This window comes from Phyllobates terribilis, unplaced genomic scaffold (assembly GCF_046119375.1).
Source record: "Phyllobates terribilis strain yellow unplaced genomic scaffold, ASM4611937v1 Scaffold_2__4_contigs__length_985480577, whole genome shotgun sequence".
Taxonomy (NCBI): Eukaryota; Metazoa; Chordata; class Amphibia; order Anura; family Dendrobatidae; genus Phyllobates; species Phyllobates terribilis.
Window position 1 is genome coordinate 930,804,259 of NW_027362762.1, and position 12,070 is coordinate 930,816,328.

General features: G+C 45.1%; 1 long non-coding RNA gene across 1 annotated transcript in view; it reads right to left on the minus strand.

The window, feature by feature from the left end:
• Positions 1–2,360: 2,360 nt before the first annotated feature.
• The window catches only part of LOC141237296 (uncharacterized), a 317,494-nt gene continuing 307,784 nt past the window's right edge, over positions 2,361–12,070 (minus strand). The window contains exon 3 of the long non-coding RNA XR_012302858.1: positions 2,361–9,106. This is a non-coding gene — a long non-coding RNA (uncharacterized lncRNA). The remainder of the gene's footprint in view (positions 9,107–12,070) is intronic.

Genomic DNA, 12,070 nt, shown 5'->3' on the forward strand with positions numbered 1-12,070 from the left:
AGAGAATGGCGTCATGATGCACATCAGGCACCCGGGGCTCTGCCATTCATAAGAAGAACATTGAAGAAGATGCAGTGCTGAAAACATTACTGAGTTCCCAGTCACTAGCCATAAATATGTATTTTTTACCTGGTGTAAATGCCGCTGTTCTCCTGAATCCCGCGATGTTTTTCTTTTTTTTCTGCTCCTCTCCATTCCTGAGATATGGCCCCATCTTCACTGCATATAAATCAAGACTTGTTAGCGAAAGGGGTGTGGTTCTTAAGTAGACTCCCTCAGAGAAGAGCTGAGGACCACGCCCCCTTAGCTTACAATCCTACATTTGTATACAGGGAAGATGGAGCCATATCTCAGGAATGGAGAGGGGCAGGAAAAAAAGAAAAACACCGCCGGATTCAGGAGAACAGCAGCATTTACACCAGGTAAAAACATTACATGTTTATGATAAGTGACAGGTCCCCTTTAAAGAACCCCAATTCACACTGACCTGAGAATGGACCCTTTTCTCCTGTGGTCTTATTCCTACTGTCTGCGAAAGAAGCTTGGACGCAGCCAATACAGGAGAGCGTTACTTGTGCTAAGTGCAGCAGTTACTCCCCAGGATAAGTTTATGACTGTGGAATTAACCTTTTAATATTGGACTCCACAAGCTAAACAGCGAGTCGTTCATGTGAATATTTAACGTTTCTGCAGACATTGGGAGAAGTATGTAGCCCATTGTGGAGCTCATCAGTATGCAGCGTAGCTCCAGTAATTAAAGTTAAGGTTTTATTACATTATATCTTGGCATGGATTTTAATATCTGTTATAAAATGACATTAACACTATTCTCGGATCGCGTAATCGAATAAAATATGTTTTGGCTTCAGCATTTTATTTCATCTCCCAGATCATAGATTCCCATCAATAGTTCAAATGCCGGAGTGCATTTTAGCTGATCTTAGGTAAAAACAGAAATCACTCTCCTGCACAGCCGGCGGTTCAGTTTGTTGGGAAGAGCTGTGAACTTGTATTAAGTCACAGCAAATTTCTAAGGATGAGCGAGTCCATGCCGGCTCCATCTCACTGAGAGCCTTTAAATTGCAGTTTAATAACTATGTCCAGCTTTGCAAAGTTTGCTCTTACATTAGGTGCCTGTGTGGCACCTTCTGATGGAGCACTCTGCCCCATATAGTGGACAATCATAAACTGGACAAATAACAATTTCAAATACTACCCAGATATAAGAAGCCTACACTATACGGACATACACGTTAATCATTAAATTCAGGTTTTTCCTTCAATCCCATTGATCCTGTGCTATAACAGACCCCATCCCATGTATTTTGGAATCGCAGCAACTCAGCCACGAAGTGGAGACCCCATAAAGTTACAGAGCGGGGGCCGAGTGCTGAGTAGCAGAGGGCAGAAAAGTCACCACCGCTCTGCTGACCCCAGAACTGCAGAATTCAGACCTCTTCTGGTATTAACGTCAGCACAAACACTGCGCCCCCACTGGGAGCTTCATGGCCGAGCTGCTGCCTGCAGCCGTACATCACCAAGCACAATGCCGAGCGTCGGATGGAGTGGTGTAAAGCCGCCACCACTGGACTCTGGAGGAAACATGTTCTGTGCAGTGACTTATGGCACTTCTCTTTCTGCGTCTGATGGAGGAGTCTGGGTTTGGTGAATGCCAGGAGGACGTTACCCCCTGACTGTATTGTGCCCACTGTACAGTTTGGTGGAGGAGAATAATACTATGGGCTCGTTATCAGAGCTCAGCCTCAGCCCCTTCATTCCAGTATAGGGAAATCTTAAAGAGGTTGTCCACTACTATAAACAATGCCCCCCATCAATGTAAACTGTGGAAACAAGTGTTTTTGGAAATACCTTCTGTGGTCATTCTTGCCTGTGAGCAGCGATATCGCTGACATCTGAGTGGCGCTATCGCTGACCACTCACCAGGCATCACTTGACCCCGGCTGCAGCCTGATCCAACATTCGCTGATGTCACGTCAAGTTCCGGCTGCAGCCAAGCGTGACCCAGTGATGCGCTCCCCCCTGATTGATGGGCTGTGGGCGAGGTTTCACCGAACGTCACAGCCCAGCAACCACTGTGCGCTTTCCCTCTCCTCTGCTTTCGTTGGGAAAGCGTGCGGTGGATGCTGGGCTGTGACGCGTCGTGAAAGCCCACCCACCGCCCATCAATCAGGGGGGAGCGCGTCACTGGGTCACGCCCGGCTGCAGCCGGAACTTGACATGACACCAGTGGATGTCAGCGATAGCGCCACTCAGATGTCAGCGATAGCGCCACTTACAGGCAAGAATGACCACAGAAGGTATTTACAAAAACACTTATTTCCACAGTTTAGATCAATGGGGGCATTGTTAATAGTAGTGGACAACCTCTTTAATACTTCAGTGCAAGACATTATGGATAATTGTAGCTTCCAGCTTTGTGGGAACAGTTTGGGGAAGACCCTTTTCTGCTCCGCATGACTGTGCCCAGTGCACAAGCTCCATACAAACATTGTTGGGGGAGTTTGATGGGAAGAACATGACCAGCTGTGCAGAGCCCGAACCTCAGTCGCATCCAACATATTTGTGATTAATTAGAATGGAGATTGTGAGCCCAGCCTCTCCCCAACATCAGGGTCTGACGTCACAAATGCTGTTCTGGATAAATGGGCAAACTTAGACAGATTCCAAATTCATGTAGAATTTCTTCCAAGAATAGAAGCTGTTACAGCAGGAAAGAGAGGACCAACTCCATATTGATGCCTATGGATGCCTACAGGATGTCATAAAAGCTCATGTAGGCGTAATGTGGAGGGGTCCTAATAATTTTATCCATATAATATACATTGGCCAAATACTACTTCCATATAGTACTCTAAATAACTAGTCTATACATTGCTACTTGTAGGAAAGCAGGAATTAAAGTCCTGGATGGGAGGAATGTGTTACTGAGGTGGCTTGTCTCTGTGATGTAAGTTCCAGAGATGACGGCTGCTAGTAGGTTGCTGAAAGGTTTTTATCGGGGTTTTGGGTCTGGGTTTTAGGAGTGACCAGAAGAGTTTGGGTGGGAATGGTTGCTCCCTTACCTCCCGTCCAGGCTTTTCAGGTCCTATTTAAGGCAGCTGAGCTGTCTCAGAGCTGTCTGTGTTTGGGAGGAGTAAAAGATTCTAGTGTTGGTTAGTCTCTGCCAGAGACTGAGAGAGCTGGATTGTTATCTAAGCAGGTGAGCCCGTATTTGCTGTATGAACTGTTTTGTTTATTTTGTTATACCTTTATGCCAAGAAGAGGATTTTTCTGTGATGAGCCCTCCGAAGTTTATGAGAGCAATAAACATGCATTGTTGGACAAGAACCTATTGCTTGTGTGTACGCTAAAGGCTGCCAAAGAGCGTGAATCCCTCCATATATACATTGCAAAACTAAACTGTACAGTGTCTCAGTAGTTTTATTAAGCCACCCAACAGTTCTATAATAATACCATCATACAGTCATCAAATAGCATCTCCATGCATTAACGAATCCAAAAAACAATGCCATATTATGCCTTATTAAAACTGCTATGTGACGCCCTGCTGTGCATGGAGCCACAGATCCTGGAGGGGTGCATTTCAGGTTTTCTCCACAAGAGGCCCTCAGAGCATACACACACCTCCACCCTACCTCAGACCACCAGAGGGAGCCCAGATAGGGATATAAATACGGAGGATGGAGCTAGGCAGAGTGAGTCTGTTAGTTAGTTCTCCTCAGGAAGCGAGTGGAGGCAGAACAGTCTGGAGTCCACAGCCAGTTCCTGCAGAGTGAGACACAGAGAAACAGGTCAGTCTGCAGTGCAGTTCAGTCAGACTCAAGCAGCTCGAGTTAATTGAGCTAGGAGCGTTGCTGACGCTCAGAGAGCAGCAGAAGAGGCAGCCAGCTAACTACCAGTGTGTATAGCCTAGTGAGGGCCCGAGAAGGCAGAAGGCTAGAGGAGTGAGTAGCATTGGGGGCAGAGGAGCTTTACCAGCTCACCCCAGAAACCATATACCGGACACCGGGTCCAAGTCTGCAGGGATTCTTTACACCCAGCAGAAGACAACCAGAACACCTGACGAACTACATGTCCCAGGAATACCAAACGCTGACTGTTATACCAGGGTCAGGAGTTACCGAGGCCCCATATACCAGGGAGTGTGTACTCCAACAGAAGGCCCTACCACAGGATCAGCCGGTGCAGAACAGAGACTAAGTTAGGCCTAGCTCCAGGCCTGCTCACTGGGGAGAGTCCTGCAGTGCACCCCTCACCCTACAGTGCTCCGGACGGTACCTGTATTTCCACCAGTAAAAGGTACAGAAGCAAACCGTGTGTGTGTGTCCCCTGTTCTTACTTAGACCCGGCTGGGTCACGGCCATATCGTGCACCTCGTCAAACATCACTGCCCTGAGGCCTAGCTCCACCTGTGGGGAGCTACACCATCAAAGCTACCGTAACACCGGCCTCAGTGGACTGCCGCAGCGCTGGTGATCCTCACCAGACACCACAGGTGGCGTCACGAACTTTGACATTTCATTTTCCCCTTTTTAAGAGAGACGCCAGGATACGGGCCCAGGAGCCGACCACCGCGACATCCCCCAAGACCAGGCATTAAGGCCCGGGCGCTGAGTAGTCCCCATCACCTGGGCGCCACAGCTATAAGGTTTTGTCTGCATGAGAGCTGTATACAAAAAGCGGCTAAAGATAATTAATCAAGTTGCTTCATTTGTTATTTTAGAACAGTTGGATCATTAAAATGAATCTGAGATGATGACTCTATGGTTATACAGGACTTTTGTCCACAATATTAAGACATCAATCATAGTCCATTATTTATCATTGTTACTTTATGAATGGAAATGTTAGCGTACACGTGATATCGAGGGAGGCCGTTCATGCCTCTAAGTTGGTAACTTTAGATACTACATCCAACTAAGAAGTTACAGGAGTTGTGGGGGTTCCTCATTAAATGTTTTTAAAAAATGCATCTTCCATACTGAAAAACCTGACCAGAGTGCCCCAATTTATAACCCCACAAACTTACACACACTGCAATTTATGACACATGGAAATCAAGAACGCACTGTCTGTGCAATGTACAGTTAGCAGGGAAGTTCTTTTTTTCTTCAAAACAAGGAGGTCTAGGTTTTAAAAAAAGGCATGGAAAACACTTTAAGGAGTAGTAAACTTTTTTATTTAATTATCCTCCAGGCATTTTTTTGTAATTTATTTGATTACCTTATTTTGCTTCCTTCTCTCCCAAACACCATTGTTATGACTGCCAAAGCACATTCACACAGGTAACGTACAAACCAGAAAGACAAATATCTGTGCCTGACAGGTCCCTATACAGTCTAGGAAAAGCTCTTCTCTGACCTTGGTCTGTCCCTGCCTGACAACTGAGGTTGGCACCCTAAGGTAACACAATGGCGCCCCCACTCGACGGCGGCTTACCCTGAATGTCCTTAGCGGCTTCTGTGATTGTTACAGTATCAGTTCCCTAAGCAGAAAAGGAATCACACACAAAACAACTGCAACAAACACAAACTACAGCAAAGTGAATGAATCCAACAAAGTCTATCACCAGCAAGAAACACCAGTAGGAAAAAGTATTTCAAGCTGCACCTGAACGGTGATAGGACAGACAAACAGAGTAAATGAAAAACACCTGTTACCCAAAACAGACAGAAACAAAGATAACAGAACTAAAACACCCAAAGAAAAGGTGTATCTGTTGTGACTCAGCGGAAAGAGACACCGACCACAGAACACAGAATCAAGGGTTCGAATCCAGAAGCATGACAACCATGCTGCAGTGTTGTTTCACATACAGTATCTAGTGCATGCTCCTTTATAAGCTGCTTTCAACTGTTGCTCAATTAAGATCTGTACTCTATTTACAGAGTACAGGAATTCCCCTCTCTGACCTTCTCTGTTCTCCACCTGAGTGCCAAGACAGGGAATTTCTATAATCTGTTTATAAATAGAGTACAGATTGTGGCTAAAGGAGCATAAACTGGGCATGTGAACCAGCACTGCGGCATAGTGCTAAGGAGACAAAGTAGTAAACAAAAATAAAGTCATGATGTACAGAACATCATACAAATTCATAACTTTGCAATGGAGGAAAATTAAATAAAACAAAGCTCATTTCCTCTTTAAAGGATACTTATTCCAAAAAGTCACTACTTAGGCAGTTGTAGATGTAGACTGGATAATTTTCAGCCCTACTTTATATCCCTAATCTTTGTTTAAAATGCAAATTGCAAATGTTTGGAAATGCTAATTTATCGATCTATGCCTGCTGGGTAGATGGGCTCAAGATTTTTAGTCAAACAGGTGCTTCCCCTCATCTGCTTCTTGTTCCTGATTACAGCATGCAGTCTCACGGACACTGATTGAAAAGTAAACTGCAGCTTCACTCCCTCCTACTTGCCTTCTAGTTACTCTATTGCTATAGACATACACATTAATTATCTGAAGGAGAAATGTACTGGTCTCTGTAATTTTAGACAGCTTGATGTAATTTAGATAATGTAATAAATAGACAATCTGCAAAACCCTGTATTTAAAAATTAAGCAGTTTTTTCCATTTTCTGTGCAATTTGTATAATCCGTCTCGAGCAGCAGCAATAATTAGCTGAATTGTGGGAGCAGGCCTTCTTCTCTTTACAGGAAGTGGGGTTTGGACTTTTCTCTCTAAAGAAAGTGAGGGCGGGTCTTTGTCTCTCTACAGGAAGTAGGGGTGAGTCTTTGTCTCTCTACAGGAAGTAGGGGCGAGTCTTTGTCTCTCTATAGGAAGTAGGGGCGAGTCTTTGTCTCTCTACAGGAAGTAGGGGCGAGTCTTTGTCTCTCTACAGGAAGTAGGGGCGAGTCTTTGTCTCTCTACAGGAGCCAAGGATGGGTCTTTGTCTCTCAACACGAAGTGGGGTTGGGTCTTTTCTCTCTAAAAGAAGTGGAGTTGGGTCTTTTCTCTCTACAGGAAGTTGGGACGGGTCTTTGTCTCTCTACAGGAAGTGGGGGCAGGTCTTTGTCTTTCTACAGGAAGTAGGGGCGAGTCTTTGTCTCTCTACAGGAAGTAGGGGCCAGTCTTTGTCTCTCAACAGGAAGTAGGGGCGAGTCTTTGTCTCTCTACAGGAAGTAGGGGCGGGTCTATGTCTTTCTACAGGAAGTAGGGGCGGGTCTTTGTCTCTCTACAGGAAGCTGGGGTGGGTCTTTGTCTCTCTACAGGAAGCTGGGGTGGGTCTTTGTCTCTCAACAGGAAGTGGGGTTGGATCTTTTCTCTCTAAAAGAAGTAGAGTTGGGTCTTTTCTCTCTAAAGGAAGTTGGGACGGGTCTTTGTCTCTCTACAGGAAGTGGGGGCAAGTCTTTGTCTTTCTACAGGAAGCAGGGGCGAGTCTTTGTCTCTCTACAGGAAGTAGGGGCGAGTCTTTGTCTCTCTACAGGAAGTAGGGGCGAGTCTTTGTCTCTCTACAGGAAGTAGGGGCAGGTCTTTGTCTCTCTACTGGAGCCAAGGATGGGTCTTTGTCTCTCAACAGGAAGTGGGGTTGGGTCTTTTCTCTCTAAAAGAAGTGGAGTTGGGTCTTTTCTCTCTAAAGGAAGTTGGGACGGGTCTTTGTCTCTCTACAGGAAGTGGGGGCAGGTCTTTGTCTTTCTACAGGAAGTAGGGGTGAGTCTTTGTCTCTCTACAGGAAGTAGGGGCGAGTCTTTGTCTCTCTACAGGAAGTAGGGGCGAGTCTTTGTCTCTCTACAGGAAGTAGGGGCGGGTCTTTGTCTCTCTACAGGAAGTAGGGGCGGGTCTTTGTCTCTCTACAGGAAGCTGGGGTGGGTCTTTGTCTCTCTACAGGAAGTCGGGGCGAGTCTTTGTCTCTCTACAGGAAGTAGGGGCGAGTCTTTGTCTCTACAGGAAGTAGGGGCGAGTCTTTGTCTCTCTATAGGAAGTAGGGGCGAGTCTTTGTCTCTCTACAGGAGCCAAGGATGGGTCTTTGTCTCTCAACAGGAAGTGGGGTTGGGTCTTTTTCTCTCTAAAAGAAGTGGAGTTGGGTCTTTTCTCTCTAAAGGAAGTTGGGACGGGTGTTTGTCTCTCTACAGCAAGCTAGGGTGGGTCTTTGTCTCTCAACAGTAAGTGGGGGTGGGTCTTTGTCTCTCTACAAGAAGCGAGGATGGGTCTTTGTCTCTATAGGAAGCGGAGGCGGGTCTTTGTCTCTTTCCAGGAAGTGGGTGAGGGTCTTTGTCTATCTACAGAAAGTGGGGGTGGGTCTTTGTCTCTCTACTAGAAGCAGGGGTGGGTCTTTGTCTGTACAGGAAGTGAAGGCAGGTTTTTGTCTCTACAAAGGAAATGGGGGCAGGTCTTTGTTTTTCTGCTCCTGATGTCCTGTCAAACTGCATATAGGCAAAACAAAGAGGGGTGTGCAGACCATTGGACAATTGCATTAACAATGTACACTGGGAATTGAGGGTAAAGAAGTTCCAGCACCTATACTGCTGACAGAATAGTGTTGAAAAAGGAACAATTTACTCAAAAAGAATGGACACCAAATTACAGAGCTAGAGAATCAGGATAGTTCTTAGCAATATTAGACTGGGATATGCACCAAAAGCAGCTTGGACTTGTAGGGGATGAGGGCAGCAAGGTTACACTTTTGCACCAGTTTATTGGAAGATCACCGAATAGCATTAAATATTAGTTTGATCTCATTGGATGTCAGTGATCCCCAGAATCGAGGGTTCTTGATTAGGGGAACCCCCTCTTGCTGCTTACTAAATCTAGTTATAACTTCTGACAAGAGATCAGTAAATCTAAGCTAATTTGAATTATCTATGAATTTCACCAGGTTACAATTTTAACAAATCCAGATTTTTGCTTATTTTTTTTGCATGAGTCCAGCAAAATGGCAACTAGCCAGCCGACATTTTCCTGTATTCTGAGAGCTGGGAAGTAATTAAAAAAAACTCTTCTTCTTCTGATCGGCTGCTTTTCCCTCTTCTTCCTCCGGTTTCCTGGTGGGCACCACTGCTGACTAGGCCCCATGTAGTCAGGACATACATCGCACCCCACGTGACCAAGTTTGGCCTAGTCTGGTTTGCTCCTTCTAGAAAACTGTAGGGAGAGATAAAAGAAAGAGGAATCATTCAGAGGACCAGGCACAGAGCAGTGGCGACGGTACAGGTATGGGGAAGGCCGAGAAGAGGTGAAGAGTTTGGCACCAAATTTATTTAACGTCAATCGAATCTCAACCTTCAATAGAGCAAATCTGCCTAACTCAAATTTGGTGAGATTCGCTCATCTCTTAATCTGACATATTTGATTTAGTAAATACTTATATTTCCTGTAAAAAAAGCAAAACAAGCATCTTTTCGTAAAACTGTAGTGTGTTGTTCCTCTGTTATTCCTTCTGGAAGTAAATCTTCCCTTACCTGGGTGATTAGGGGGTGTACTAACAATCCCTATTTAAAGAATAAGAAGTAACTTGCATTTCTCATTTTATTTCTATATATCCCGGAGCTGCTGATTCAGATATTTGCTGGATTACCACCAGCCTATAGATTGGATCAGTAAAAGTTGCCGCATAGAGAGGTTCTCTAGTCCTCATAGTGACTGTTGCCCCTGTAAGTAACACACAGTGAATCACAAGTACTGCAAAGCCATAAAAGACGTACGTAACACTCTGAAGTCTACTTTTCAAGCTCTTTAATGCAAACACAACTTTAATATTGTTAAAGTGACCTCAAAAATGTTTGACTATGGGTAAATGGATGGTAGCTGTTTACCACTGCTGTGCAGTCACACACTATCTGTAATGTTTATTCAGTGTTTATGGCTTTCTCTCTCTATCTCTATGGGCTAAGAGTGCTTTCACATTACGTTTAGGGACATGCTCGGTGGCCCCGTCGGGGCATATGTCCAAATTTCCCCCAAAATTGGATTCGAACGTATGCCCTGACTGGGCCATAGACTGTAATGGTACCTGCAGAGCGAACGTGCGCTCTGATGTGCATTATTTTTGGGGGTGTACACCTACTGGAGGCGGATACCCAGACACATACTATGCATACTGCGAATTCCGTTTTGTGGGGGTTTTGGATGTATGCCCCAACAGGACCACCGAGCGTGTTCCTAAACACAATGTGAAAGCACCCTAAGCTGTGAGCTATGACGTCTTCTTACTGTCCAGATTCACCACATAATGGCTACTGCATTCCCTGCCTCTGCTTTTATACAGGCTATGATAGTTCCTCCTGATTGGCTGTGCTATACCATGTGATATGATAGTTGCAAGACATAATAGAGGAGCTCTCACGTTCACATGAGATTTTTATGATTTTTAGGATTTATAGGATTTTTATGATTTTTATGGCTGGTGCAATCGTTTGCTTTGTGTAATTCACAGGAATCGGATCGCAAATTGTCAGGTCCAGACACTTTCCTAAAATTTTGACACAAATTTCACTTGTATGAAATCGATTCTCTCATCTCTAGTACTGCAGGAATCCCAGAGCTGCTGCCCGCGTGATGTGGACTGTATTCCTGGAACACCATATGCATTCTTTACGAGTTTTCTTCCACTTCTAATCTGGAATTATCACAAACTTTTTATACTCTTCAATCCATTAAGAATACCATCTGGTACCATGAATCAATTTGTATCTTCCAGCGTCACGCATAAATCCATATTATGCAAAACGTATACATTATATATCAATTATGTCAATTGTCACCAGATGCATCACGTTGCAAAGTGAAAATCTCTGCCTGTATACAGAATACTGATGCATCTAAAGGTGACCGGACACATAATCATGACTACAGAAGGGCTGCATGTGAAAAAAAAAAAGGAATTGGGGTATGAGGAAAAAAAGGAAAAAAAAACCCATACAGCTACGTAATGTGATCATGGTCACAGAGGGTGCAACTGCGGCTGGGCCCATGTAGGAGTGGGGCCCGCCGATGCCAGAGCCAATTTCATCTGGATGTGCATCCTAGGATTCAGCTGAAATGTATTACAGTGCAGAGACCTGCCGGCTTCCTGCACTGCAATACACGTTGCCAGCCAATCAGAAGCCAGCAGTAGTCGTCGACTTGCCCGTGACAGGCGGCATATGGCTGTAATGTCAAGCGTTGCCTGTATTGGCAAGCCGAAGTCAGCTGCTGGCTTCGGAGCTGGCTATAGAGGAGGACGCCACATGTCGTGGGATCAGGGGAAGTTAAAAATAATAGTTCGCTTCTTTTTAAAATGTGCTGGAGAAGAATGGAAGGACCCCAGGATGGGGGACATTATACCTGTAAGGGCCCAGGATGGGGGCATTGTGCCAGGAAGGGGCTCAGGATGGAGGACAATACACCAGGAAAGGGCCTACAATGGGGGACATTGTTATAGGACGGGGCCCAGGATGGGACACATTATTATTAGAAGGGCCCCAGATAGGGACATTATTACTGGAAGGAGCCCAGGATGGCAATATTATTACTCATGGGGCCCAGGATGAAGGAGATTATTACTAGAAGGGGCCGGGATGGGGATATTATTACTGAATGGGGCCCAGGATAGAGGACATTAATACTGGAAGGGGCCAGGATGAGGACATTATTACTGAAAGGGGCCCAGGATGGAGGACATTATTACAGGAATAGGCCAGGAAGGGGAAAGTATTTCAGGAAGGAGACAGGATGGGGGACATTATTACTTGGGGGGTGAACACACTTGTCTTTATAAGATCTAGAACTCTAAAAGGGCCAATACATCTGACCAACATGCAGGTGGGGGCCCCAGGTCCAAATGTTGCACTGGGGACTCTAGTTACACCATTGCTTTGGGGGGAACTTATAAAGAGCATTGCATCACAATCGTGATGTTTCAAGTCATACTTGTACATAAACGTGTGCCTTTTTGCACTTTTTTGGCATTCTCTTAATTTTTTTTCTATAATTTATGCCAGAAATTGATGCAGTTTAAAGCGGAAGTCTACGCTAGCTCATAGCTTTGTGGTGCATGGACTGCGCAAGGTTTGTCAAAGAGTTATTCCAAATTTAGTAAGTTATCCCCTATCCATAAACTAACTTATC